The 27,682-nt window shown below is 36.2% G+C and overlaps 1 protein-coding gene across 3 annotated transcripts in view; it reads right to left on the reverse strand.

The window, feature by feature from the left end:
- The window catches only part of LOC5568195 (protein phosphatase 1 regulatory subunit 14B), a 228,362-nt gene that overhangs the window by 128,831 nt on the left and 71,849 nt on the right, over window positions 1-27,682 (reverse strand). Inside the window, exon 1 of one of the 3 annotated variants that reach the window (XM_021848236.1) lies at window positions 15,595-16,020. The exons of 1 other annotated variant lie outside the window; for it this stretch is intronic. The gene's annotated coding sequence lies outside the window, so the exon portion shown is untranslated. Of the gene's footprint in view, window positions 1-15,594; window positions 16,021-27,682 lie in introns of those variants that run through there. One more of the 3 variants, XM_021848234.1, reaches the window with a different exon arrangement.

Here is a 27,682-nt window from a genome sequence, read left to right on the forward strand (position 1 = left end):
CAACATTTGAACAGGTTTCAAAATTACCCCACCCTGAGTGTTCAAACCCCCTCGTCCGGTGATCGGTGTAGTGTAGGCACATTCTGCGGCATTGGCACCGTTTCACGGAGTTAATCTTCAGGAACGGCCTTCACAGCTGCAACAGCATTTCAGTTGCAGCTCAAAGGAAAATAAAACAAAAAACCACCCCTTCTTTCCTCCCTATTGCTTAGTGCGTGCATACCTCTCATCTACCGACATTGTTTTTTGTATGGCCGAGCTCGTTCGGTCGGAGGCTTAGTTATTGTATGTAATCGTGTGTGCCTCTGTGCATGTTGTCTGCTGCTTTGCTGGGCGGCGGCCCAAGTTGGAAAAATCTCTTGGACGAAATCGATTTCTACATGCGTAGAGCGCCGTACTAGCTTGGCCTTCTCGTTCCATTCCATGGTCGGAGCGGAAGCCAACCGTCCCGTTCGGACCACGGCGCGTCCCACAGAGGGTCCATTTGTTCTATGAAGTGGCCATAAATCATTTTATTCCACATCTGATGAAAAATATCGTACTTCTTACATCAATGGTGTCACAATATGTTCCAGAGATGACAGATATGCATCTGTTTCTAGGCTCTGTGCATGAACATATTTGAAACTTCATTCGATTTTGCCATATGAAGATATTTTACAGGACGCAGAAATCACTTGATCTTTTAAATATTTCCATAACAGGAAAATCGATGGAGTTTCTCCACGACCTTACTATAAATGTCCAACAGAAACATGTATAAAATTTAGGTTTCTCATTTCATAACAAGTAGGAGTGAAAACCAAGGAAACTTATTTTTTGATTTTTGTCCTATAGGCGGTACCATAGTGCCCCTCGTCCATGATTGTGCGAGCAATGGAGCCGATGGAAGTCATGCAAAGTAGAAATTTTGCGCGCTACCCTCCAATGGATGATGACGGTCTTTCCCAAGAAGTTTTCAACCGACGACGGTGGTGAATCGGTGGAAATGTAGGTACGTGGAAGGTCACAACGCCGGACGGAAACTGTTTTCGAATTATTGAAACGGAACGTCTGTGTGAGAGAGCGCGCTGCGCGAGTTGGCAACGCTCGGTGGTGGAAATGCAACAACGAAACAAGTGTGGTGCAAGATGGTCAGTGGTTCTTTTAACATTTAATCATCACTATATAACGTTTTTTAAATAAATTTACTAACGAGTCGTAGAAATCTGAACCATGATAAACGTCGGCCCGAATATTTGAGAATACAAATTCTTCAATTCTAATGGAAATAATTTGTTATAGGGTGATTTTTTGTATTTTCGGCAGAAATCTCCTTATTTGAAGCATTTAGGGTAAATAAGAGCGAAAGTGCGGGCCCAAAGTTTCTTTTTAAGATTTGTAGCTCAAAGAATATATTTTAAATGTCATGGTGATTCGAATGCTGTTCAGGATTTTCACTCCAAATACTTCAGAAATTGATTGAGATTTTTAAGATTTATAACTGTTTTTTGATTTTAAATGTAAGAATTGTAATTCTTGGTTGAACATGGAACAAAATAAAAATTAGGCCTTTTTCGATTTTTATGTAACGGTGTAAAAAAAGATTGAAATCTTGGTTTTATCTGCACTATGCGGGTAAATTGGACGGTTGTTGGTGGTAAAATGAACATCATACCAAACACATGAGCAAATTCAGTCGTAGTGCGAATTGTGCTAAATAATTTTCATTATTTTTGAGAATTTAGTTTTCAGAATTAACTTCCACTTGGAAACAACAAATGGCAAAAGTCAAAAGCTTGTGGCAGTCGTCGGCCTGCAAATTAAATTATTTAAATGCTTCCCCGTATGGCCGTGGTACTTCTCGTGAAACAGCCAGCGAAACACGGGCTACATCCAATTAATGGCTTAAAAGTGCGCTCAAACTGTATCCCACACAAAAGGTACCCGCTCGCTTAGTAATTCGTGGAAACTATGGGATCGGGTTTTCGTGTGAGTTCAGCCTATTAAGCCCCATGGAAGCCATTATGCGTATGGGTACGGAGATACTATCGGGCGCGTGTGTGCTGGTCATGGCTGACCCAAATCTGGGGAAATCCATCTCGAAAATAACTCAGAAGTTTTAAAGGGCGAGTTACTATTGCACTATGCATTACAATAATCTTCAATCTTATGGGTCACTCATAAATTACGGGATCGATTAGGGCCAGCGGTTTTCAGATTCAGAGTTTTCAGAGTAAGTCATCAAAAGTTCTTTCAAAAAACCACAAAATTTTGCCGAACTTCTACACCGAAAACAGTTTTTCAATGTTTTCTAATATTCATTTCCATACAAAATAATTGCACTTTAATAATGCTGGTGGTTACGTCGACCATACGAACATGACCAGAATATTGAAACGTTAAAAATTTATCGTTGTTTATCAAAATCCCTTGTTGTTTTCTGAATTTTCTGTATTTCATGACAGTTGTAATACTTACAGTATGACCCATAAAAACTGCTAAAATTGTTTGAACGCAAATTTAGTATACACAAGATTCATCGAATTGTTGGAAATTTTAGTTTGTTTGGAATCAGAGGATGGAAGTTTTTCTTGGTTCCAGTTGAATATTTTGCAAGGGTAATGGTTTCGGGAGCATTTGCATCTTACCTATCATAAAAGCATAACTGTCCCATATGGAATTGCTATCGAACGAGAAATCTATAGATGAAGTTAAATATCTTGTCGTCAAAAAAACACCAATTTAGCGTCGACAATGCCAAAATAAATGCCCAGCAGAACATCATCGTGTTCAATACTTAGCGCTCAGATGTATTTTGAGTAGTTTCTCACGGAAATATAATTATAAGACCATAAAAATGAAGAAAGTTCTCTTTTGCCTTTATTTTATTGCAAGGCAACAGAAATAAAGCCATATCAGGCTCACCGCCTGCTCAGAACGATGAGCAAAATTTTGGCTAATTCCAATTGCTCAAAACTTTATGAAGAATTGATGAAATTCAATGCATCTGGAAGTAGTCGGCGGCAAATTTGGTCTTGTTTCAGGAACTTTCTTGGCCCTGCATATTGGCCACCTGACACCGGAGATGTTCCGGATTCTCCGAGGTCATGTTCAAATGGCATTTTTCTGTCGCTTGTAATTTGTGCGGGGTGAAGTTGTATGAGTGTTTACAATTTTCCTAGAGACTAGAACTATGCCGGCAAACGCATTTAAATTTGTTGAAAATCTTCAGAAATATAACCATTTACGTAGAACTGGTTCCGGAAAATATGATCAATCATGTTTCTATTTCCTATCATGTATTGTATATACTATCCGGAGCTATATCCTAGTGACCTTTAATGCTCAAGAATACATCATTCAATCATCAGCAATCATCCAAAATAAAAACCCAGTTTTTTCGTTCAATTTTAAAAATTTTTCATGAAAGTCTATCATTGCATAAAAACATGTCCGGAATCACATCAAAATGGGTATCAAATATCAAGATTTTAAAAGATGATGCTTCAGAAAGTACTTCATAAACTTCCGGCTGTCATGACTACTGTATAGTAGGCCTTGGAAGATGTGGAGCATTTTCAAAATCACAAATGTAGTAATCACTCTATAGTAGATTCCAGGGGCTCCTAGATAAGTGACCAATTCGGAACATGATCACATCCCCCAGGGAACTGGAAGCCTGCTATACAGTGATCTGGCAGCCGATGCCCATGGGTATACGGATACCCATGCTCAAAATCTTTACAATAAACCAAAATATCCTGAATAATGAGGAAAGACTAGGATGAGCAAGTTTCAATCTACAAACTGCTGTTCACAATTGAATTTTGATTAAATAATTACTAAAACAACGCATGATTTGGAATACATAGACTTTTTTATAGCTTAAAAAAAACCTAACTCATTTGTTAATTCTTCTTCATATTCTTCAGTACAATTCAATCTCCGGAAATAAAAGGAATTGCTTCTGTACTTATTCTATGGGTTCTTCGTGTATGATATGGTTCGGGTTCCATACTAGGTGGCAGTATCTCAGAATAGGTCTTACAAATGTAATATGCAATATTTTAATAGTATAAGGGTTATGCAAATTGTTGCTGAACCTCTTAACGGAGCCAAGCTTACTGTTTGTTTGTTTAATTATGAAATTCCAATGTTCTACAAAAGTGAGTATTGAGTCTATTATCTATGATCCCTTACAACTTTACATATCTGCACTACATGATAGCCTAAAAATACTTCAATTGGAGCTGTTACATGTTTTCAAGAGATTTTGGCAATTCCGCGATAGTTCCGTGTGTCAGATTTTGTGCCTGATTAAAAAACAGGCACCAAATATGAGTATTTTAAAGCTTTTGGGAATTTTCCATTATTTAGAAACATGTCAAAAAGGCGTTTTAGGGGAACGGTAAGCTCTTCTGAACGATTCTTGAAGAACACGGGTGCAATGCCATCCGGTCCTGCTCATTTAAATGCGTCCAGGTTTTTTAGTGCTGTGAGTTTCTTGTTGTGATAGTTTTTCAATCTGAGAGTTTTCTTTGCCAATCAACTGTTTTCCCATTTTTATAACGAGTGGTACGAAGATATACTATGTCCTGTGAAAGCAAGAAAATGTTCAACCCGAGTAGATCCTCGTCCGGACTTATATGCATTCTTACCACCTTCATCATGGTCTGGATGAAGAGATGTGCTTCTCTCGCAACAGCTATTTCAGCTCCATTGTTTATGCAACTTCAATTATTTGATTGAAAACGAATTAATCATCAATATTTCAAATGAAATACGGTAAATTAGTTTTCGTAAAGATTTAACGTATTCAACCCAAGACTAGCTGACCACATCGACATTGCCGCCGGAAGCGGTTCTGCTTTGTGTACAGTAAAGGGCGCGGTTTTGGGTCGTGTTACAATATTCAGTAAGACACTACTGTTCTTATCTATATAAATAAAAATGGAATCGTGTTTGTATGTCACGAAATGGCTTACGAACGGGTCAACGGATTTGAATGATTCTTTCTCAGTTTCGTTCGTCAAGGGTTCCGACGTGTTTGTGTGTATAAAAATCCCAGGATATTCACCGGGAAAGTCGAAAAAACGAACGCCAACGAAACTGTCATTTTATATGGGACGATCAAAAGCGTTTTTCAACAGCCTACTTGATGGCAGGACGAAGTTTGCCGGGACCACTAGTGTTAAATATATAGGATATTCTACATTATAAAATGGAATGAATTGAATGTATAAATGATGCTAAATTTCAATCAAAATGTGCTCACGATAAATTTGTATCGCAGATAATTTTTACTAAAGAATAATTATACTTTTTGTAGGCTGATTTATATAGAGACTGTTATGCCTTTATTTTTCAATATGGGACAGGACTAGTTTGAAATTTTTCGCAATGTTTTCGAACAAACTGATCAATTTTATGTGTACATATGAAAATATACATACAAATATGCGTAGCCCGCCAAAAAAATTTTTTTGGAGGAAATCCATATGGGACAGTTATGCTTTTATGGGCAGTATGGGTTTGATGAGTTTTCATTTTTTGTTGAAGTTGATGAAAAATCTATAAAGAAGTCTATAAAAGATTCTTGAGGAAGAAGTTTGTTTCATTGATTCGAACATTTTCCGGTGTTTCTACATTCTTTGCCAGTTACTGCTAGAAGTTACCTCGCGGATACGTCCTTATATTTTTAAGACAATCGTCTAAAAAACTACGAAGAACTTCATTTCTATCAAGAGATATTTATGTAAATTTTGGGAATATCATGTGCATTTCTCAGGTACAGAAAATGTTATAATCTGAAAAAAAAGTTACACAAGTAAATATTCTTTGTACTGCAACATCGCATTCCTTCAGAATTATCTTGAGATCTCAAAATTCAAGAGTTTCCTCCAATGCTCTCCCAGCCAACAAATATGTTTACATAACTGAGACTGCAAGTGAAGAAAGTGAACACTTATTCGGTAAAACCAGATTGTATAAAATGCACACATTCCCTCTATTCGCACAAATCTGGAGGCAATATACGTACATTTTAAAGAGTTTATCATGGTCAATACAAAAAAACTTTTTTTGGCAAAGTTGCTTGAATGGTCTATAACTTTGCTGAAGCATGTAGAATATAATTTCTACAAATAAGAAAGTTAGTTACACAATTTCTATGAAAATGTGGTCCACCCTCATTTTCAATAACACCAAACAAAGGGCTTAACTAATACAAACAACTTTGTAGAAGACCGTTTTTGTCTAATGTTTCATTCTAAAGCTCAAAATGCATCTTTCCGCGTAAAACTGATTCCTGGACAACTGTGCATTGTGTTTCTGTTGAACAGTGATGTTCTTTTTACCGGTACCGTAATTCGGGGTGTAGTTGATCAGTGGGGAGAAGTTGATCATTCACGTACCCACATGTATAAACTGTCAAGAGAGCTACGATTCGATTTCAAATAGTACAATTTAAGTGGCGTCGTATTACCTGATGGCTGCTCTTGATGATCCTAAATTCTGTTTGACATTCGAGATAATTATACCATGGAAAAACATACTTTTTAGGAAATGTTTGATGAACTGTTGAAGGGTTCTTCTCCAAACAATCGACTATTGACAAGGCTATATAAAGACACCATTTAAATAAACTGTTTCATACATTCCAGATTTGTTTTGTGAATCTAGTTTTAAATTTGCATTGTGAGTAAAAAGTGTACTTTTTTGTGTATGAGTTGCCTATTTCAAAGAAAATTGCATCCTTTTAGGCGTTTAATGTGGTGTATTCTGTAATTTACAACATTCAGATTTAAAATTGACCTATACAGTGGGATTCCGTTTTTGGCAACAAAGTCGAAAATTTCAGTTGCCAAAAACGGAACCGTGCCAAAATTGGAATCCATATTTAAATCCAAAAAATATCATTAGGATGTTGCTACATCATCTTTATGGAACCAAAATGATGGCCAGACTTTGAAACGGTACCAAACTGAATGATTTTTTGTCAATTTAATGAATCTAAAAAAAACAATTTATCTTTGAATCCCTAGCGGTCATGGCTCTTCAACTTAATGTTTCTTGCACAGTAAGGCAACTCATATCGAATGATTGACTGCAGTCAAAAGGGCACGCAGAAACTGCTAAAATCAGTTGATCAACACAAAAATGCACAAACCTTCAATAAGACTTTCCATCCCAAGTAACAATTTTAGTTTTACGAATTACTTCCAGGGTGCTATAAATAAACGCAAATAAAACCACGGTCAAGGAACTTTTGCCTTCATTGCATCCCCCAAAACCTCTTGGAGGCTAGAACGTGACTAGTTGACCCATTCTAAAAGAGGCTATGAAGTGCTTATTTATGTCACCCAAATAAAGCAAAATAGCATTAATGGTAGCTATTTTGAGGTCGCCTGTTCTAGATGAATGTCGCTTCATCTTGAAAATGATTTTATCATAACGTCGATCTTGCCGGATTAATTCCCACGTAAACAAAACAAAATAAGATTGTAATCAAGTCTGTGATAATTAATTTCGTGGTGCTTTTTATTTGAAGTGATTTTTTTTTTTGATATAGTGCTCAAATCTTAAGTGAGATTTATTGTGAAATGTGATGAGAAAGGAGTGAATTTGCCTGTGCCCCCTCTGAAAGTGGCATATATCTAGTTATTTAGCAATTGCTAAAAAAAAATCACCAGGTGAAGAATTCAACATTTCTTTGTTTGATTGGGCAGTAATTGTGCTTTAAATTATATTCAGTCAGTTTAATCATCACACCATAGCATCTTATGAGCAAATTCATGGAGATAATATGATTTGAAAAAATGAAATTGTGGCAACCGGAGTGAAATTAATATGGCGGAACCATAATTGATAGATTACCATCGACAAATGCTGTTTTGTCATCATAAATACACAAATAAGGGCACACGGTTATGCTTCGGCATTTGTGGATGTAAATTGCTTTAATAAATGCTGATTGAAGATGATTCAGCTTTTTTTCGCTTTTTATGGTAACTAAGCAGCATTCAACAAAACTTGCAGTTTGGGTATGTTGTTATGAAGAATATTCGCAAAAACAATGAAAACAGACATTACTTTGTCGTTTTTCCATCAGGAATAAGTGTCTGCAATGCATCGCAATGCATTCGCAATGCATCTGAAGGGCCCAAATGCTGATTTCAGAGGTATAAATAAGGTAAGTTATCAAGATTCAAGTGCAAGTCAATCAGTTTAAAAGCAGCTTATATGACAAAAAGGTGTATTATATTAATCTTTTATCATAGCCGTCACAAATAAGTGTCATTCAGCCACCACTAGCAGTTTAAATGAGGTATTATATGCTACAATAAAACTGGTTTTACTTTATACGTTGTTTCTAAAAGGTTTTGAAAACAACTAAGAGCTGATTTACAAAATATCAACTTCTAGCAACGTTAAATGTCGCCTCTAGCTATCATAGCATTCACGTAACTCCCATAAAACATTAATAAATCCACACGAATGCCAAATTGCTGTGGAATTGTTACTTGGGATAGTAATATGGATGTTATGTTGAATTCAAAGATAAATGATTACAAGATGGTATGGAACAGTAATGCTCACAATGCAGTTCTCAAGCCGCATGAAGCCCTCATGATTTATAACTGTGGCCTTAAATTTCGTACAATACACAAATAAGCTTCATATTACTTCAATTTGAAATGAGTTTAACTGTGTTTCCGAAGTTGAACTTGTATGTTATTAATAAACCATATTTTTGAAATCAATGTGAACTTGCTAGATCTCGCTATCTCAGTATCTTGCTTAGGATTCATATAGGAATTGACATCAGTCGATGAGCTCGCTAGGAATTTTGGGGGCATTCTTAACTTCTGCTGCGATGTTGTTGAAAATTCTCTAGCCTCCAAATGAAATTCTCCAAAGCATGATAGTTTTTTTCAAATTCCTCGGGAAACTTATTTAGAATCGTCAATATTTCGCCAGAACCACTGAGAAGCGCCAGATTTTGCGCAGGATTCGCAATAACATTCTCAGGAACCCGCAAGAAATATCTTATCAAAATCACTCTAAAGTGATCAATTTCACCCCATTTTACGGTAAGTCAATTTGTTCATGAATTCCTCTTTTAATGTTTATGTTGCGTTCGGCAATGTGCCCTGTATGATTTCATATCTACATCAGATGAACTCATATGTAATCTTACATTAATGATTATAATAGAGTCATACCAAGTGAATAAGAAATCGTAACGGAATGACAGTTTGAAGTTACATATTTGGTCAGACTATATTGGAATTCTATAAGATGCAAATTCAAGTCAGATGAAATTGATGACTTCATTAATGATTTCAATCAATTGAGTTTGGCATCATATCCAATTCCAACAAAAATTGTACATTTATACAATTTGAAATGAACATCCTTATATAATCTCTGGTTTGCTGGGTTAGCATTTCTCATAATTATCCTAGCCGTTGTAACAGACTAGACTATTTCAGATTTGTTTTCTACCATGGCTTTTAACCAAAAATATCTATAGGGATTTTTTAGAATGTGTCTTTTCTTAGAATTCGTTTTCGTATTACTCATTTTCAAAATTCAATTCAAAATGTCTTGAAATATTTTCTGTATTGAATGTATTTGAAATTATGATCGAGCATTGCAGATCCCAATTCTTTTTTTCTTTATTTGAAATTGACGACGTTTACATGGAAAAGTTTTCACTATATTTTATTCTTTTCAATAGAAACGCAGTGAACAAATTTCAGTTAAGAGCAGAAAAACTGTTTCTAAACATTCTGAAGTTTCGATCATTACGATGACGGATACTTAAACATTAAAATATTACGAAGTTGATTAAAAAAAACTTTCCTGACGCAGTTTTTTGCAAATTCTTAAAAAAAAACTTCTGGTTCGAAAAAAAACTTCCTGATTTTCTCAACAATTTTATCCACGGAAAAAACTACAATTGTTCCCTGGAAGCCAATAGGAATTCTTCATTTCATAAATACAGCTAACTCTCCTTTACCCGATATTCCGTATCTCGATATCAAGTTGGTTTTCATGGCTAACTCGATGATCCCCCAGTTGCACTGGTTTTGTGTTCTGTAACTGGATACCTCCCTAACTCGATGGTCCCTTCAATATCGAGTAAGGGAGAGTTGACTGTATTTCCAGCAATTCCTTAAACAATTTTTATTTACATTCCTTAAAATTTTTTTAATAACTTCTCGAGATTCCCTAAATATTTTCATTGACACATATGAGAAGAATTTTCCAGAGATTCCATCTCTATGAATTGTTGTAATTTATATCCCAGGCATTTGCTTTAGTGCATTTGTAATTAATTGCTCTAGGAAATTTTAATTGTTTTGTTTTAATGTTAACACATGATTTCAGAGAATATTACTGCTCAGGTGTTCTTACACCTGGATTAGTTCTAGAAGAAATGTTTGCTGATATATTTAACGAATTTAAGCTATGAAGCCAAGGATTTGTCTCTGCAAGAACATAATTTCCAAACGTAATCGGGGGTGGAGGGGGTATTCTCTGGAAAAATTCTGGAAAGGACCCATACTAAATTTCTAGAGTTATTCTAGTATCCATTTGTTGAGGAAACCCGGGCAGTAATTCTGATAGAACTCCTGAAACAATACTTGGATGAACAACAATAAAACAATTGAAGAAAACAACCCTGGTGTGATCCATTGTAAGATTCCTAAAGTATGAGATTTTTCAAGTTTTATTTTTTTTTATTTTGGTTTAATTACTGGTACAATCCAAGAGAGAATTTCTAAACGGTTTCCTGAAGGAATACCTGAAAAAATGCTGGAGGAATTCTTGAAAGAAATTTGGGGAAAATCCTTTAAAATCTTGGGCTTATATAAGATGGAAGGTATTTTTGAAAGTATCCTGAAAGAAGTTCCTGGAAGAATTGAAGTTTTTATTATTACGTGGAAAACAATAATAAAGTCAACTTTTTGTACAGTTTATTATATTCCACCAAACATAACAAAATAATTTTAAATTAGAATTTGAAGAAAATCTTTTCAATTAAATTTTTTTGATAAAGATTCCTCACAATCTATGGCTTTCTTTTGGAATGCTTCATGGGTTTTATTTCGAAACGTTCTTTACCTAACTTAATAGATTCTTCTGAAAACTCCTTTACAAATCAATGAACTTTTACAATATATTCACAAAGATACATTCAAAAACTTTTCCAAACATTCATTGAGATTTTATTCAAGGAATGTCTTTAGAGATTTCTCTACGAATTTCTCCAAATTTTTATTTATTTCATATCTATCATTTTTTCTAGGAACTGAATGGGTTCTGTTCTATGGATACTCCAGATGCTCATTCAATTTTGCATTGCTTTGTTATTCTTTCAAATTGTCGCCTAATAATTCCTGCAGGGATTTTTTTCAGAAACTCTCTAAGATCCCTTCAAATGTTCTATTTTTTAATTTACAAACACTTTCACAAAAACATACAAACTAAGTATTTATCCATAAATTTGGCAAGCAAGGATTATTCCAGAAAATTATGTACCGAGATTTCTCCATCAACATTTCTACAGTGAATCTTCCAGAAATTCCGAGCATGCTCCAAGGATTTCTCCAAAAATGGCTCCAAGGATGATTCCTTCAGCAATCAACCCTTTCTTTCTGAGATTTCTCCAGGATTTCTTCAGGAATTTCCTCAGAGATTACATTAGAAAACTCTTCTTATAATTTCTTGAACAGTTGTTCTAGGATTTTTTCAGAATTTCTTCCAGAGATTTTCCCAGGTATTCCTCAATACACTCCGACAAGAATTTCTCTAGGGGTTTTTCCATAGATTCAACCAGGGATTACTCCAAGAATTTTCCATATATCCATAAAATCCTACAGGGATTTCTTTTTTTTTTATTTAGATTTTCTTCTAGGGATTGCTCCTGGAATCCCACCACGTGTTTCTCTAGGAATTCATTTACGAATTTCTTCACAAAAGTCCTATCGGGAAGAAGTTTTTGAAAAAAATCTTGAATGAAGAATACTTGGGATAATTTTTGATAAAATTCTGGAGGAATTCATGGTGGAATCTCTTGAGAAATTTCTAGAGAAATTCCTGAATAGATCCCCGGAGATATTTTTGAGGCTCAGAACGATTCTCTAGATAAACTTCTTGGGAACCTAGACAAATACTTTGATAATTCCTGTAGCGATTTTGCTAAAGCTATCTCTAGGAGAATTGCTCGTGAAAACTCTCGAGGAATCCCTCTAGGAATTCGTAAAGTAATTACTTGTAGAATCCCAGAAAAAAATCCTGCAGGAATTCCTGATAGATCCCCGGAGCAACCCGTGGATAATCATTGAAAAAATCTTCGGAATAAATCCTGAAGGAATTCTGAGAGGACTACCTGGGGAATATCCTGAAAGTTTTCCTCGAAGAAATTCCTGAAGAAATATCTGGAGTATTCCTATAAGAAGTTGTCCTAATGTAACCCCTGAAAAAATCTTTGGAGATATCTCTGCAAGAAAATTTTACTAGATGAGTCTCTAGAAGAATTCCTGGAGAAGTTTCTGAAGGAGTATCATGTGAATCTCTGGAGGACCAATCCCTAAAAAAGTTCATGGAGGAATTCTTGGAGAAATTCCTGGAAAAATCTTATTTAAAATATAACCGAATTCACTGGAGACTTTCCCGATGTTTCTTTAAGCTTCTTAAAGAAACTCGTTGTGGAATCCCTAAACAGATTTTCCTAGAAGAATCCCTGGAATAATCTTTGGAGAAATTTTCTGGAAGAATCTCTGTAGGAATTCCTGGCAGAATATCTGAGAAATTGTTGAAGGTACTCCTGTAGTCCTATCTGATCCAGCCTAAAAAACTGGTTGCGATCAATGCCTGAATAATCATTTGAAGAAATTCATATAGCAATTTTTGAACACATTTTAACACATTTTGCTTATTATTGCGGTAATCCCTATTATTGTGGTAAATAATCAAATTTCCATTATTAATCAAAAGCTTTATTTTCTATGAATATTGATTATGGTGGAAGCTTAGAACATGTTCAAGCCAAACCATACTTCTTATGCATCACTTGTGTTGGGTATACAAAACGACCAGATTTGTGTTAAGAGTACCCTGAAATATGACTTCGGAAATACGGCTGAAAGCTCTTCATACAGTCAAGCCTCTATGAGTCGATATTGAAGGGACCATCGACTCATGGAAATATCGAGTCATGGAACAGATATTCTTTGGAAAGCTGTTTGAAGGGACCATCATAGTGACCATAATTTTGTGTTTTTAGTATGGTTCCATGAGTCGATATCGAGTAACGGAACATCGACTTATGGAGTGATGACCGTATTAACCATTAAGTATCAAACCTAATTTGCTGCTGAAAAGTAAATTCTTGGCCTATCTTGATGCATGAAAAATTTCTGCAAGGAATCGATAAAAAAGCGCTTTTTCTGATCGCAGTACGCAGTTGAAAATAAATGTCAGTTCAAACGGGAGTCGCTTTAAAAAAAAATATGCACGGAACCGGCGAGAAATTTCTTTAGCTGTTTCTGTTCAGAAGCAAATCAGGCTTTAACGAAATTATTCCCGAGGGGTATTAACGAATTTTTCCGCAAATAATATAAATAATATAATATATACCACTATTTTTTTAGGATGAAAAATGTTTAGATGTTTGTTTTGAACTTCGAATCTCGCCAGGTTGCTTTCTTTACGGTTCTTAAAGTAATATACATTTATAATGGTCTGCACTGGCTATTAAAGCACAATTGTTTGATAATAATATTCAAAGAAACACATTTTTTCATCACTAAACTTTTGTTTCAATATATCTTACTAAGCATTCACAATTTACCACACTTTATTTGAAACGGTTGCCAAGTGGTTAGAGTCTGCGGCTACAAAGCAAAGCCATGCTGAAGGTGTCTGGGATTCTTGGTTGGTCCAGGAGTGAAAATGGCAATTTTGGTAAAGAATGATTTCAGTTAATAACTGTGGAAATGCATATAAGAACACCAAGCTGGGAAGCAGGTTTTGTCCCAGTGAGGGTGTAATGCCAAGAAGAAGAAAAAGTGTAGCCCTTATCCCAAGAATATTTTTATTATTGTGGCTCAAATTTTATTTTTACCAAAATCCTTGTAATATTGCTGTGTGCGTTTGAAATGCAAATATCAAATGCGGGAACACCAAATGCGGTAAGATTTTTCACAAGAAATGCGATGTCAAAGAAAGATTTTTCTTGCTAGGGCGGCGGTGATTTCTATAATCGTTGCTAGGTGTCCTTCGATTGTTTTGTGTTACCGCATTTGGAGGACATCTAGTCAAGATTTGCATCTCAAATGCAAACAGCAATATATTCTCTAGAAGTTTTCCGATTGCGCCTTCAAAAATTTATCCAGGTCGCATCCTAATATTCTTTAAGGAGATCAAAGGAAGCATTCAATCTACATATGTAATTCAAGACAAAGTCATTTACTGGCGAGCTTTTCCAACAGCAACAATTTCTCCGCCATCGAGCGCAAAACCTTTTCTCGCTTCATCGCGATGCGATGCTTGCCGTGAGGCAGTCTGCTTAGCAGTATAGTTACTTTTTTCCGTCCGATCCGTTTCTTACCGCATTACTTTCGTTCGGTTTGAGATTGTGTATTTTTTTTCACCCTGCCTTTAGGTACCACTTGAGCTTGACTTATAATCGGCCCAACTTAGCGGCATTTTCAAGCGGTATTCCCAACACTTCTTCCCTTCTACCACTACATTCAGTATCAACCAGTTTCTCCAACTGTGTCTTTCTTCAATAGTCCCTCGTGCTTTCTCGTTCACTGCGCTGAGTTCTTTCTTCATCCCCTCTGTATCATGAAGCACTTTCTTCTCGTGCTTTTTATCTGATCAGTTGGGTCTTTTCTGCAGCAACCCTAACATCATCAGTAAGTAGGCGACGTCAGCTGTCGTCATCACGAACCGTGCAAATGCGTGTCTTCCTTGACTTCTTCATGCCTTTCTTATCCAAGCAACCACCAGGCACTTCGATGCTAGTGCAAGGCTTAGAAGTCGTTCAATAGTTCTACATTGGCACTATACGCCTGATTTGTGTGAAATCTAGGACTCCGTGTGCTTATTGGTACCTGGGTAGACTATTCTCATTCACTGTTTTTCACTCATTCCATCTGTGACCTCTAACAAACCCAGTCTAAATCACCAACCGACCAAACCGGACCAAAACCAGACGCAAGGTCTGTGCTCCTCAGGAACCGGAATCAGAAAATGCCTCTTGTCTCCCCTTTTATGGCCTCTTGTCGGTGACCAACTTCCACCCATCCGTTTGATCATCTCGTTAGTCCTCTTTCTCCGCTCTTTCTCCTGCGTGAGAGAGATTCTTTCAACTTTGCACACACGATATCAGCAATATCAACAGCATCAACAATTCCAACAACAGCAGCAACAACACCACCACTGAATGACTGAACTGCAAAACTTGAATTTGTGAAGCAGTATCAGTGGGAAGAGCTACGGTTTTAAAAAGATGAAGAAGTCGACGGAGAAATAGGGTCACTGCACTCCACTTAAAACTATGGCAAAAAAGTGGCACATTAAATTCCCATTCACCTTTTTTTCCTTATTCTTGCCGGATTTTCACCACAATTCGGAATCCTCACTTCTAATCTGTCGAATGAGACACCGCTATCTTTCCACACCACAAAAATCCACAACCACTTGTCTTCACTGACTGTGAACAATCAGTAATAATCTTTCACTGCACTGAACCAACCTCAATTTTGAGCAAAAAACAATTCGTCGTGCCCTTTGTTACAAATTTTGGTTCACCGGATTTCGGGGTACACACAACTGAGAGAGGGCTCGGAGACCCAACAAAAAAAATCGTGCGACACGCCAAAAACGCGACTCGTAGCCAGCAGATGAAACGATTCTCGCGAGCACCAAAACGTTACTGAGCCGACCGAGCGAACCCCAATCCAAGTGTGCCGTGTGGCGTTCCGTCGTCCGTCGTCGTCTTGGAAAAGCAGTGAGACCCGACGCTGTTATGGTTACCAAATGAGATGAGCTTGGGTGGACTCGACTCGGAGAGCAACTGTGTGAAATGAATGTTCACGGACCATGACCACCATGACTGAGCGTTCTCCGTTGGGTTGGGTGGCCTGCGGTGGGCAGCTTGAAATGGGAAAAGCTGTCGTCTCGGTGAGTCAGTGCAAGAGAGAGCTTTCCCTTGCATATCGAGATGTGAGCCGGAGAGAATGCGGAGAGTTTTGGATTTTGTTTTGCTCCATCTCACCACAAATCTATGCTAGGGGGAGCTTATGATTCATTTATGCTCGTTTGACTGAACTTATTTCATTCATTTCTTGTCAGATTCATTCATGAGTCGACGTCGTTTGAGACGATTTAACTTCGGTGAACTTTTGTTAAGGTGGAACGGTTTTGAATCCAATTGTAATTGTCAAATAACTATTGTACTCAATGAATCATAGGTTGTAACATTTTGAATCCATTTTTTTGCCTCAACTGACAAAATATTTTGACGATGATATTGATTGAAATGAAATTAATATTTACATGTGATTTTGAAACGAAGAAAGCCATCATTAAAATTTGACTGTATCATGAGGCTTTACATAAAAATCTACCTAACTCTTTCACTTTTTAAATAAATTTGAAAAACAACAAGCCCAGAAAACTCCCAAATCCCATACAAGACAAAACAGTGCAGCGCCATATTGATTCTTCTTCCTTTCATTGCGTCTGTACTGAGTCAGAGCCTGCTTCTCAGCTTAGTGTTTTTATGAACACTTCCACAGTTATTAACTGAGGGCTTTCTTTGCCATTGACATTTTTTGCATGTGTATATCGTCTGGCAAGTGCCAGAGAAGGACTCTAAGCTAAACTATAACCCCCTTGGCTATGCTCCGTGGAAAAGGGGATCTCCAGGGTCGGAATCAGGGAAATCGGTACAAGGCACTCACTTATGTTCACAGCAGTAGCGTAGCTAGGGGGGTGCGGTGGGTGCGGTCCACACCGGGCCCCGAGATCATAGGGGCCCCAAAATTGCAGTGCGGATTTCTCATAGCATTGAAAGTTCGACCTAGCTTGACAATTTGTATGTTCTCAAACTAAAAATTAGTATAATAAGCATAGGTTTTGAAGGAGATTTGGATCAGCTATATACAGGGGCCCCTTCATTATCCCTTATTTTAAATACTTAATGGCTAGATTAAGAACCAGCAGAGGGGCCCAGAGGGATCGTCGCTTCGGGCCCCCCATTCTAGGGGCCTCCACAAATATTTGTTGTTGTTAAATCGATTGAGCGCATGAAAGAACTGAGCCTTCGAAAAGGGCCGCGTTTAGCTAATCCTCATGTGGATACTTAACTAGGCTAGGATACCTTTTTTTAAATGTCGAGTTTAATTACGACTTTGGATTTATAAATATTTACTTCATGAATTTTGATTTTTAATTAAATGCACCTTAGTTTGTTGGCCTTCAAAAATCTGGAGCATTGGTGAGCTTTGAGCTTGAGGCAATCAAAATTCCTTTTTTTTTTTGATCATCCAAAAATACTTACCAAAAATAATCTGAATTTATTCTCGGGTAGCTTTAAATAATTTTTCAAGATATTTCTTTTCAAAATTCTCCTGGTTATTGATATGAAATTATTCAATGAATTTTACCAATTTTTCTGTAAAACTTATTTTGAGAACACTCAAGGTTTCGTTGAAAAAAGTAATATTTCTTCCAAGAATTTGTTTAGAAATTCTTTCAGGATTTTTTACAGAAATTTTAACTAGGTTTCTTCAGAATAAACAATTGCAACAAATTCAGGGATATTTTTCCAGTGCTATCATGTAAAGAACATTCTGAGCAATGCAACCTGGAATTTTTCAATTAATATCTGAAAGAATTGCTTCGGGCGTAAAACCACTATAAAATAGCTAGTAATAATCGTTTTGGCTTTCCGATATGTGCGTCAATTATTTAAGGGGTTTTAAAAATTGCCTCAGAGATTCCGAAAATGATTACCCTGATTTTTTTCAAGGATCCTGGAAGATTGCATATAGGAATCGTTCAAGGAATTTATCAAGGTTTCAACCAAGAATTTCATTGAGGGGACTTCTAAGCATTTTCCCCTAAAAAAACAACTGAAGGGTTTTCTTGGCGTACCCTTGATTTTCCCGAGTACTTCTTTACCAATGCAATGACTCCAAGGAATCTTCCACGAATTATACCTTTTTTAAATATGCCCATAAAGATTTAACTGAGGACTTTTTTTTGGTATTCATAATAGAAGTTTGCAAGAATTCCTCAGATGATTGGAAATCTTTTTGGATTTGTCCTTCATTGTTCCCTGGGAGCCCTTCTTCATTACTATAGGGTGTCCGTAAATTACAAAACAAAATATGTGAAAGATTATCTCTCATTTAAAACAATAAAAAACCTATGTCGATGTATGTATTTTAACCCTCTAATACCCAACCCCGCCTTTAGACGGGGTACACTTTGGAATTTTGTGTATTTTTTCGTAGCTCGGAAATCAAAATGATTTTACTTTTGGCTTAAACATTGACTCATAACACGCATATGAGGAAAGTTTTTTATGACTTTTGAAACTTTTTTGAATATTTGAAAATTGTTTGAAAAATTGTATTCTAATATTACCTACAAATTTCTGGGGTTTATTTAACGTGAAATATAAAAAAATATTATCTTTTATATTTTTATACTATTAACCTATAAGAGAAGAAGAGCTTGGTAGTATTAAAATAATTTCCAACCTGTTTTTCCATTAATTATAAGGAAAATAAAAAAAAATCTGAAAAATATTTAAAATTTATTATTTTTAAAAGTACAGGTCGGACCCGATTATCCGGAGACTCGATTATCCGGGGACTCGATTATCCGGGATTCGATTATCCGGAATTTTGGACTCGATTATCCGGAATTTTGGACTCGATTATCCGGAATTTGTTTTTTGGATGTTTTTCATTTTTTATGCAGAAATCTGTGATAATTTGATATTGCAATATACAATATGAATCGTTTTACAGTTTGGAACGTATTTAAGAAGAGGGGGGTTTGAAAAAGTGTTTTTTGTGTATGCATGCCAAAAATCAGTAACTAGAAGAGTTTTCAAGAAAAGATAAAAACGGATAGGGATGTTCAAAAATAAAAAAAAATTAAAATCAAAAACCAAAATTCATTGATTTGCGAAAACAAATAAATCATTGCCCAAACCGATTTTAGATAACTAAAAATGATATTTAGATCGAAAATAAAAATTTGGGTTTCAGAGGGTGATACATCTATGAAATAGCGAAAAATACAATGATGGGTAATTTCAAAATTATTGCTTTTACTGAGATAATCAAATTAGAATTTATTGGAGACATTTTTTGAGGGGTGCTAGCCATATTAGATATAATTTCTATAAGATGAGTTCAAATATTCTTTTTATGATTGAAATTTTCTACAGAATCTTGGCTGTAGGATAGACTGGAAACAGAAAATTTTTCAGTTTAAATCCATTGAGATTGAAGGGCTTTTCTCTTCCATCATAAAGCCCCAAAAACGGCGTTCGTTAAAACAGCCCAACACGATTGGGTAGAATTTTACAAATACTTGACATCAGAAATGGGTCAAATTTGTTGCTTGAGAATATAATATTAAAACATGTAGGAATGCTCAATGTTTCTATTTTGGTTGCATAGAGGCATGTCTTCGAATTTAGTACGGATAATATGCGGATACCCTGTACGAGAAGTTCTTCAGGCGATAAAAGCAGAAATTTCCCCAGGAACTCCTGCCAGCTTTTTTTTTATCAAGAATTCTTTCAGATATTCCTGCAAAATGTCTTCCAAGACTTCTATTACAAGGAGTTTTTTTTTATCCAAGAATTTAGAGAATTTTGATAGAGTTCTAGTAGTTTCAAAATTTTACTTCAGAAGAATCTGTTCATGTTTTTTTTTTCTTCAAGGTATATTCTAAATTATTTTCTTAGGGTACCTCTACGAATTTTGCTGGGAGTTCCTCATAAATAAAAACATAAAAAAATAAGGATATTATCTTGATTGCCTCCTAGATCTGCACAAAAAAACACAACAACGAATTTGTTTAGTGATTGCACCAGATATTTACCGATGAACTGTACCAAATGTTTTTCACGAGTTTTCAAAAAAATCAAATATAAATAACCGTAAGCATACTACTAAATACTGTACAACATACATTAATGTATCCAAGAGTATCTTTAAAAATCTTTTCAAATAAAAATAGATAGATGCTTTATATACACTTATATTATTTCGTCGACCTCAGCAAAGCGAATAGCCGAGAATCCAACAGCTGAGAATTCGGTACTTTTCAATGCCGAATATCGATTATTAGTTTACCGACATTTCCGCTATCCAAGTTTTTTATATCGAGATTTCGGCAATCGCTATCGACATTCGGTATACGTTTGTCGAGATCTCGGTAAAAAAATTACAACATATCAGCTGTTGGAAGTGTGTATATATTTTTTTAGGGTTCCACAAGAAGTTGAAACAAAAACGATTTCTTGGAAATTGTAATTTTTACCGGCAGATTGTTTTTTGAACCTTTAACCCCTCAACCGGGAGCTTTATTTTTTTACCGCTGAAAATATTCAAATCATGCTAACTCTTTGGTTCTCAAAATTTTTGCACCATTTTTTCACAAGATCTCAAAAAATTCTTTTAAATTAAGATTAAAAATCCTTGGGGACCAACGATAATCCATATCTCAGGATACAGAATTTTTATAGTATTTGGATATTCATTCCACGGAATGATACATTAATGCTAGTATGTTGTGAAAAAATGAAGCAATCACGATTTTTTTTTTACAAATACTGAAGGTACATGTGAACTCGCTAATAAAAGACATATCTTGCAAACCTCTTTTCGAGGGGCCCCCAAATCTACCTCCGCACCGGGCCCCCAAAACTCTAGCTACGCCACTGGTTCACAGGTCTACTTCCAGCAGGAACTCGCTCTTAGAGCATCCTCAGAAGTGTGCTCAGGATGGGTGACATTCACAAACAACGTCTTAAGGGAAATATGCGCAAAGGCCGCACAGCCAATTCAATTAACGCAAAGTGAGGGAGGTTTGAAGACTCCTTTCGAGTCCGGAAACGAAGCAAATTTAAATAGCTGTGAATTATTTAACTTTCAGAAAATCCTTTAAAACACTTTGAATTTACGTGTACTAACACTGTGTATTGAGTGTTTTTACATAAATATTCGTGTATAATGACCATTTCTTATGATCTAGCTATAACGTGACGTCACATAGTTCTACTTGCGGTTTTTACTCATGCGTGGTGGACTTTCTGCGGACTAACGGCACCTTGCGCGCAATTGCGGTGGTCGGGGTGGATTCTGCAACGGCTAATGGCGTATCGGGGCGTCCTTGGTCGGTATTCCCATTGATAGGGCACCGGACGAGCAGGGGATCGGGTATCCCTATGTCACTCGTGGTTGGCGATCGAGGACCTGGCTTTTTGGAACTTCGGGTGAAGCTTTGGTTGGAATCGGCTTCCTATTCGACGGTGGTTTTGCTCCGCGACTTCAATATCTTTCACAGTATCCCAAGATGGCTTCTCTGGTCAGGCATCCAAGGACCCAGGACTTGCCTTTGTTCTGAGGGAATAAAGATGGCGTTCTTCCTCCGAACAAGGCTGCTAAATACAAAGAAAAAGGCCCCTTTGTGGACCTTCCACACTAATTAGTCGCACTTCACGCATTACCGTATTTTATTCAGAACCGCATTTTTAATTAGTACTAGTGGGCCCGGCAAACTTCGTCTTTCCATCAAGTAGGCGGTTGAAAAACGCTATGGATCGTCCCATACAAAATGACAGTTCCGTTCACGCTAGTTTTTCCAACTTTCCCGGTGAATATTCTGGGATTTTTATACACACAAACACGTCGGAACACTTGACGAACAAAACGGAAAAATAACCATTCAAATCGATTGACCCGTTCGGAAGCCATTTCGTGACATACAAACACCACTCCATTTTTATTTATATAGATAGATTTAGGAATTAAATTTAGATCATTTTAGACTAAATAATCTGTAAATGTGCATATCGTTATCTTTTTCTTGCTTTTAACTTCAACTTTTCTGTAGTGTTTTATACGCGTTGGACCAAGCTAGGTCACTCTACCCTAGATTAACACAAAAGAATTTTAGACATTTAACCACACTTTTTCTACTAATGTTACTAACTGCTTTTTGATAACTTATTCACAACTAACACTACTAACAGCGCCTACCGGCAGACGAACGAGAACGGCGAGATGGTCGGGTTTCACATTTTTCAAACCCGAACCCGACCCGTACCCGACTTATTTTATTTCTTTAAACTCGGGCCCAATCCGGACCCGACCCGAACCCGACAAATTTTCGCTGTTCAAACCCGCACCCGACCCGAAACCCGAGAAAGTTTTCTAAGAAAAATTCGAATAGATCCCGAGTTTGAAAAGATGATACCATAGACAAACAGACGTAACACTCTAATTATTCTCATCGCACAGCAGAATATCGCCCAATTCTAATATTTGGTAGTTGGCCGACGAGCACCTCGTGGCGCTCGCATCACTTTTGTTCGAGATTGACGTTTGCTCACTACCGCCACCTAGTTCGTGGTTGGCAAAATGAAGTATTTTTAGCATTGGGCGTTAACGTTCACGTGACTATGTTTTGAATTGATAATTGTTATAGCTGTTACGTCTGTTTGTCTGTGATGATACATTCATCGTTTCTGAGCATAGGGAAGCTTTCAGGTTGTTACTCTGTTCACCATTCTCACCAAACCCGACCCAAACCCGGCTAAACCCGACTTTTTTCAAGCCCGAACCCGACCCGTACCCGATAATTTTGTAGCCTTTAAACCCGACCCGAACCCGAACCCGAAAAAATTTAAATTTTTAAACCCGAACCCGACCCGAACTCGACCCGAACCCGTCGGGTTCGGGTTCGGGTCGGGTTTCGGGTTTGAAAACCCGGGACCCAACCATCTCTCCAGCCAATGACTGATAGATTTTGTCGTTTCCAAGAACATGGCCATTCGTAGCACCTATTTCCAGCACAGCCTTCCGTATCAGTACACCTGGAGATCACTTCAGCAAACAGAATCGCAAATCAACCACGTTTTGATCGATAGACGGCACTTCTCCGACATTGCCGTTCAATTTCACCCAAAAAACAAGGATCAACCGAAAGAACAAAATTATAACTTCAAGTACCGACAACGATCAAATTTTTTCATTCCTTACGTTATATATTGCAGGCTTTAAGTGAATTTAAAAGCTTCTTATCCATAGATATTAAAACGTATAGCGCTATAATCTTAAAACTACTATTGGTGTATATGGTTTCATTTGCGAATGGGTATTTAACTTAATCAGCTAGATCTGACCTGTTTAAGCAGCATTCCGGTTGATTTCAACGATGTCACAGCAGGGGGGATACATACGGTATGTCGCGCAACACTAAAATTCACTCAGTGGCGGCGGTTTCACGTAGGCTTACCAGATGGTATCCTTTGGGAGGACATGTCCTCCTTTTTGATCATATGTCCTCCCGTCCTCTTTTGGGCTGAAAATGTCCTCCTTTTCCCAAGTAATGTAATATAGAATTTCATATCCACTTTTTCGTTAAAATATCTTGGATGAGGATGAACTAAATTTTATCTCAATCAAAATGTATAGTTTAGTTAATTTTCCACATGTTCGCAATATTAATAAAAAAAGTTGGAATCATGCATGAATCAGTATTTTTAGTTTCCTTTGTAGATTACAGTTGATTGCAGAAAAATGGATACTTTTGTTGCCTCGGTTTAGTCATCTTGCTCAGTATTTTCAGTCAACAGCGACCTTTTGCATGCTGCATGTTTACCTAGATATCGACAAATTCATTAAACAAGCTAACACCCTTCATTTAACCTCAACAAAATTTACGGTAGAAATTGTTCAAATAATAATCATTTCTTCCCAATATTATTTTCTCAGAAATAGTACGAGTCTAGTTACTCAAGCATAACAAAATCTTTATACGAATTTCCCCTTTTCAGAAAGTCTGAAAAGACCTAATTAAACGAATATTCCGTTCGTTCAAGAAACCACAAATTAAAACTTTTTGGGCTCCTAAGAGCACCTTTTTTTTCCTAATGTTATTTTAAGTTTTGTGATGAAGAAAGTAGAAAATTATTATTATTATTATTATCTTTTAACAGCTGCTTTCTACTCTAGGCGAGTTTACCCTTAAAGCAGGGCTGTTCAACGTACGGATTTCATTTTGTGCGGTCCGCTAAGAGTTTAAAGATGCGTTCCATATCTGCCCCGTTGAAAATTATATTAACTTGAAGAAAGAGTATATTAAGTTCAATTATATTCCGTTTTGTTTTATTTTATTTTGCATCTATGAATTTTTGTTTTATCCGTTAGAACTGTTCTTTATTAAACTTAACTTTAATTACTTTCAATTCAATAGAATTTTTTTCTGGTAGGATAAAATTTGAAATGTCCTCCTTTTTCAAACTCAGAAATGCAAAATGTCCTCCTTTCTGAAATATCGTCTTCGATTGCGTTTTAGCGAACCCGATGCTGTCAGTTCAAATGCTGATGGTTTCACGCTTTGCACCGATGAACGAGGACTCCTCTTGATATTCCCTTCGAGACCGCGGAGCACGATGCGAATTTGGCGACCGATCGTCTCCTAAGGGCGTGGATACCCTTGGGCCCTGGGATGCGCGAGGGTCGAATGCTGTCTCGACGACGAGGGCAGGCCTACAAGCCGCCAGGCTTCGGATTCGTCCCTAGAAACAACGACGGCGTGTCGCTATTTCCTGCACCCTACACCGACACCTTCACTTGAAGGATACTGGTGTCCTTCAATAAGATAATACACATTCGCATTAGGGGTCGTCCATAAATGACGTAGCATTTTAGGGAGGAGGCTTCTCAAATTTGTGACGATGTATGACGAGGGGGAGGGAGGGGTCCCAACTTGTGGACGTAGCATTTTGAATAATTTCGTTGAAAAGAGTAGAAAAATTTTACAAACAAGTTACAAGTCTTTTATCAAACTTCTTTGTCTGATTTTTTAAACTTAAGTTAAAAATGATGATTCAGCTTCAAAACATCAATATAAAATTCAAAAAAAACTAAGAAATTTATAATTTTAATGACAATCAAACAGATTTTATGAAGCTTTAAATAGTTATGTGAGTTTTATATTGTATTTGTGTCTTAACTGTTTCATTTATAAATTAGAAAATTAAACGATTAATAAGTAAATAAAAAAAATGTTTTTCAATTTATTAACAAGACAAAGAATCAACTATTTTACTTTAATTCACATTTTTTTTTCGGAGCTTTATTTCCTCAAAAGAATATAATATGCTCATTTAATATTCACTAACGTTATTATAGTAAAACAAGATATTTAAATGCGTTCAATGTTACAGGACATCTCCATTCAGTCAACTAAACAAATCGTTTTGATATATAAATGATTTTGATGGAACAGCCTGGATAATAATAATCTGGATAATCTTACCAGTACTACCGGAATCCTTATTTACCACTAGTGGTCCCGGCAAACTTCGTCTTGCCATCAAGTAGGCTGTTGAAAACCAGTACAAATCGTCCCATACAAAATGACAATTCCGTTCACTCTCGTTATTCCGACTTTCCCGGTGAATATCCTGCAACTTTTATACACACAAACACGTCGGAACCCTTGACGAACAAAATGGAGAAAGAATTATCCAAATCCGCTGACCCGTTCGTAAGCCATTTCGTGACATACAAACACCATTCCATTTTTATTTATATAGATTATTTTCAAGATTTACGTGCATTTTATTTTCTTTTAGGTTGGTCATTACAAATTTATTTCAGTATTTCTTTATAAATTCTCGCAATAGAGATGGTGTACTTGAACTTATTTGTCTTCAATTTGTGTAAGAATATTTCAGATGATGAAGTTTAGTTGAAATACTAATAAAGATAATTGTATGAAAATCTCTAATTTCATACATTACAATTTTTATTTTTTTTATATCTAGCCACTGTTTGCTGAATGGTTTTGAATTAAGCGAATAATTACGAAGAATTGAGGTATTTTGTTGCCCAAGTAACATTTTCAGTTCTTTATGATCTTAGATGTTATTTATGGAGGTTTTATTAGAGATGTATTAATTCCTAACAGATTTAATAAAGCATTGCAAAGTGCTAAACGTTCTTTTCGGTGAAACCCACTTTAAAATGCTTTGTAGATATTTATAAGAGCTCCCGTTAAAACTTATTTGCTGGCCATATTTGTTGATAATAAATTGTATTTTGAAGGAACTGTGTAGTGTCTATTAAAACCTATACTTGAAACCTCATCTTGCTTGTCTTATCAAGGCATAGGTAAAACTTCTAACACTGCACTAAGTCATGTTAAAGCCTTCTTAAATCTCAACTGTCTAATGCATGTTATTGGAATGCAGTCTTCGTGTGGTTATCCATATCATTATGTTGATAATGATAATCATGTAGTGAGTTATGAGTTGATCTGAACACATAGAACATAGAAATGGCAAATATTCCTCTCGTAGAATTATCATACTAGCGTATAAAGCATATTTTTCCCATGCTTGCTTGAACTTCCCGTTCTAGTGGGACAACTATGCTGTACACAACAGCTGAGCTACACGAAAAAAGCTCTCTTAATTTTACAGGCACTTATCACTTACAGTTTTCTACATCAGTATAATCGATCAAGTCCGACGGGCTTTATTGTAAAAATTTATTCCAATTAAAACAGTTAGGTACATAACAGCACGAATTTAATAGAATGAATTGCATCATAAAATTCAATCTTCCGATTTGTTTACGTTTTTGACAGCGCTAGCTTTCCTAAGTGCATTTAGTTTAAATCAAGGCTCCCAAAAAACCTATTTGTCTTAGTGCAGAACAAATATTCTGATTTAAGAATATTTTAGCCAGTGAAGGATTTTGCGCACGGGTTATTAAGATCAAAAGCGCTTATGAATGATTAATTATTCGGAATAATCACCAATTGATCTTAAACCATCCCCGACAAGACCTGAAAGATTTAATTGGATGGAATCCATTTTTATTGTCGCCGTTTCGGATTGATAATTACAATATGCGTGGGAAATTTCAATTTATGATTGAGGTGAGCATGAAATCATTTTGAAAGTGGAATAGAGTAAAATGTTAGATAGCCAATTATGATGTCGTAATTGTGGCGTGTTGCTGTAAATCGAAAAATTTTATGTTATTTCACCAGCAAATATTCATTGGCAAGAATTTCACGCGATCGTAAGGAAATTTTCTGCCACGCCAAAAATGATTATTTTAATTGATTATTATGAGTCGGCAGACATCATGATGGTTTCATTATAAAAAAAGGTTATGGTTTATAAAAAACTTATTGGTTGATGATTGTTCAATCATAAGCTCTCAATATTGGTTTTATTCCGTGTATTAGGATATCGTAAAAGATCTAATACCGCTAGTTGAGCTGAATAAGGCAATACAATAGCTCTTATGAATGTTTTCTAGCATACTACAAGGGTAGATGTATTCATACGGTACAAAACGAAGAAGTTTAGAAATGGTTTTAAGGTATAGTCTTAACAACCTCC

The sequence above is a fragment of the Aedes aegypti genome, chromosome 2 (genome assembly GCF_002204515.2).
Source record: "Aedes aegypti strain LVP_AGWG chromosome 2, AaegL5.0 Primary Assembly, whole genome shotgun sequence".
NCBI classification, from domain to species: domain Eukaryota; kingdom Metazoa; phylum Arthropoda; class Insecta; order Diptera; family Culicidae; genus Aedes; species Aedes aegypti.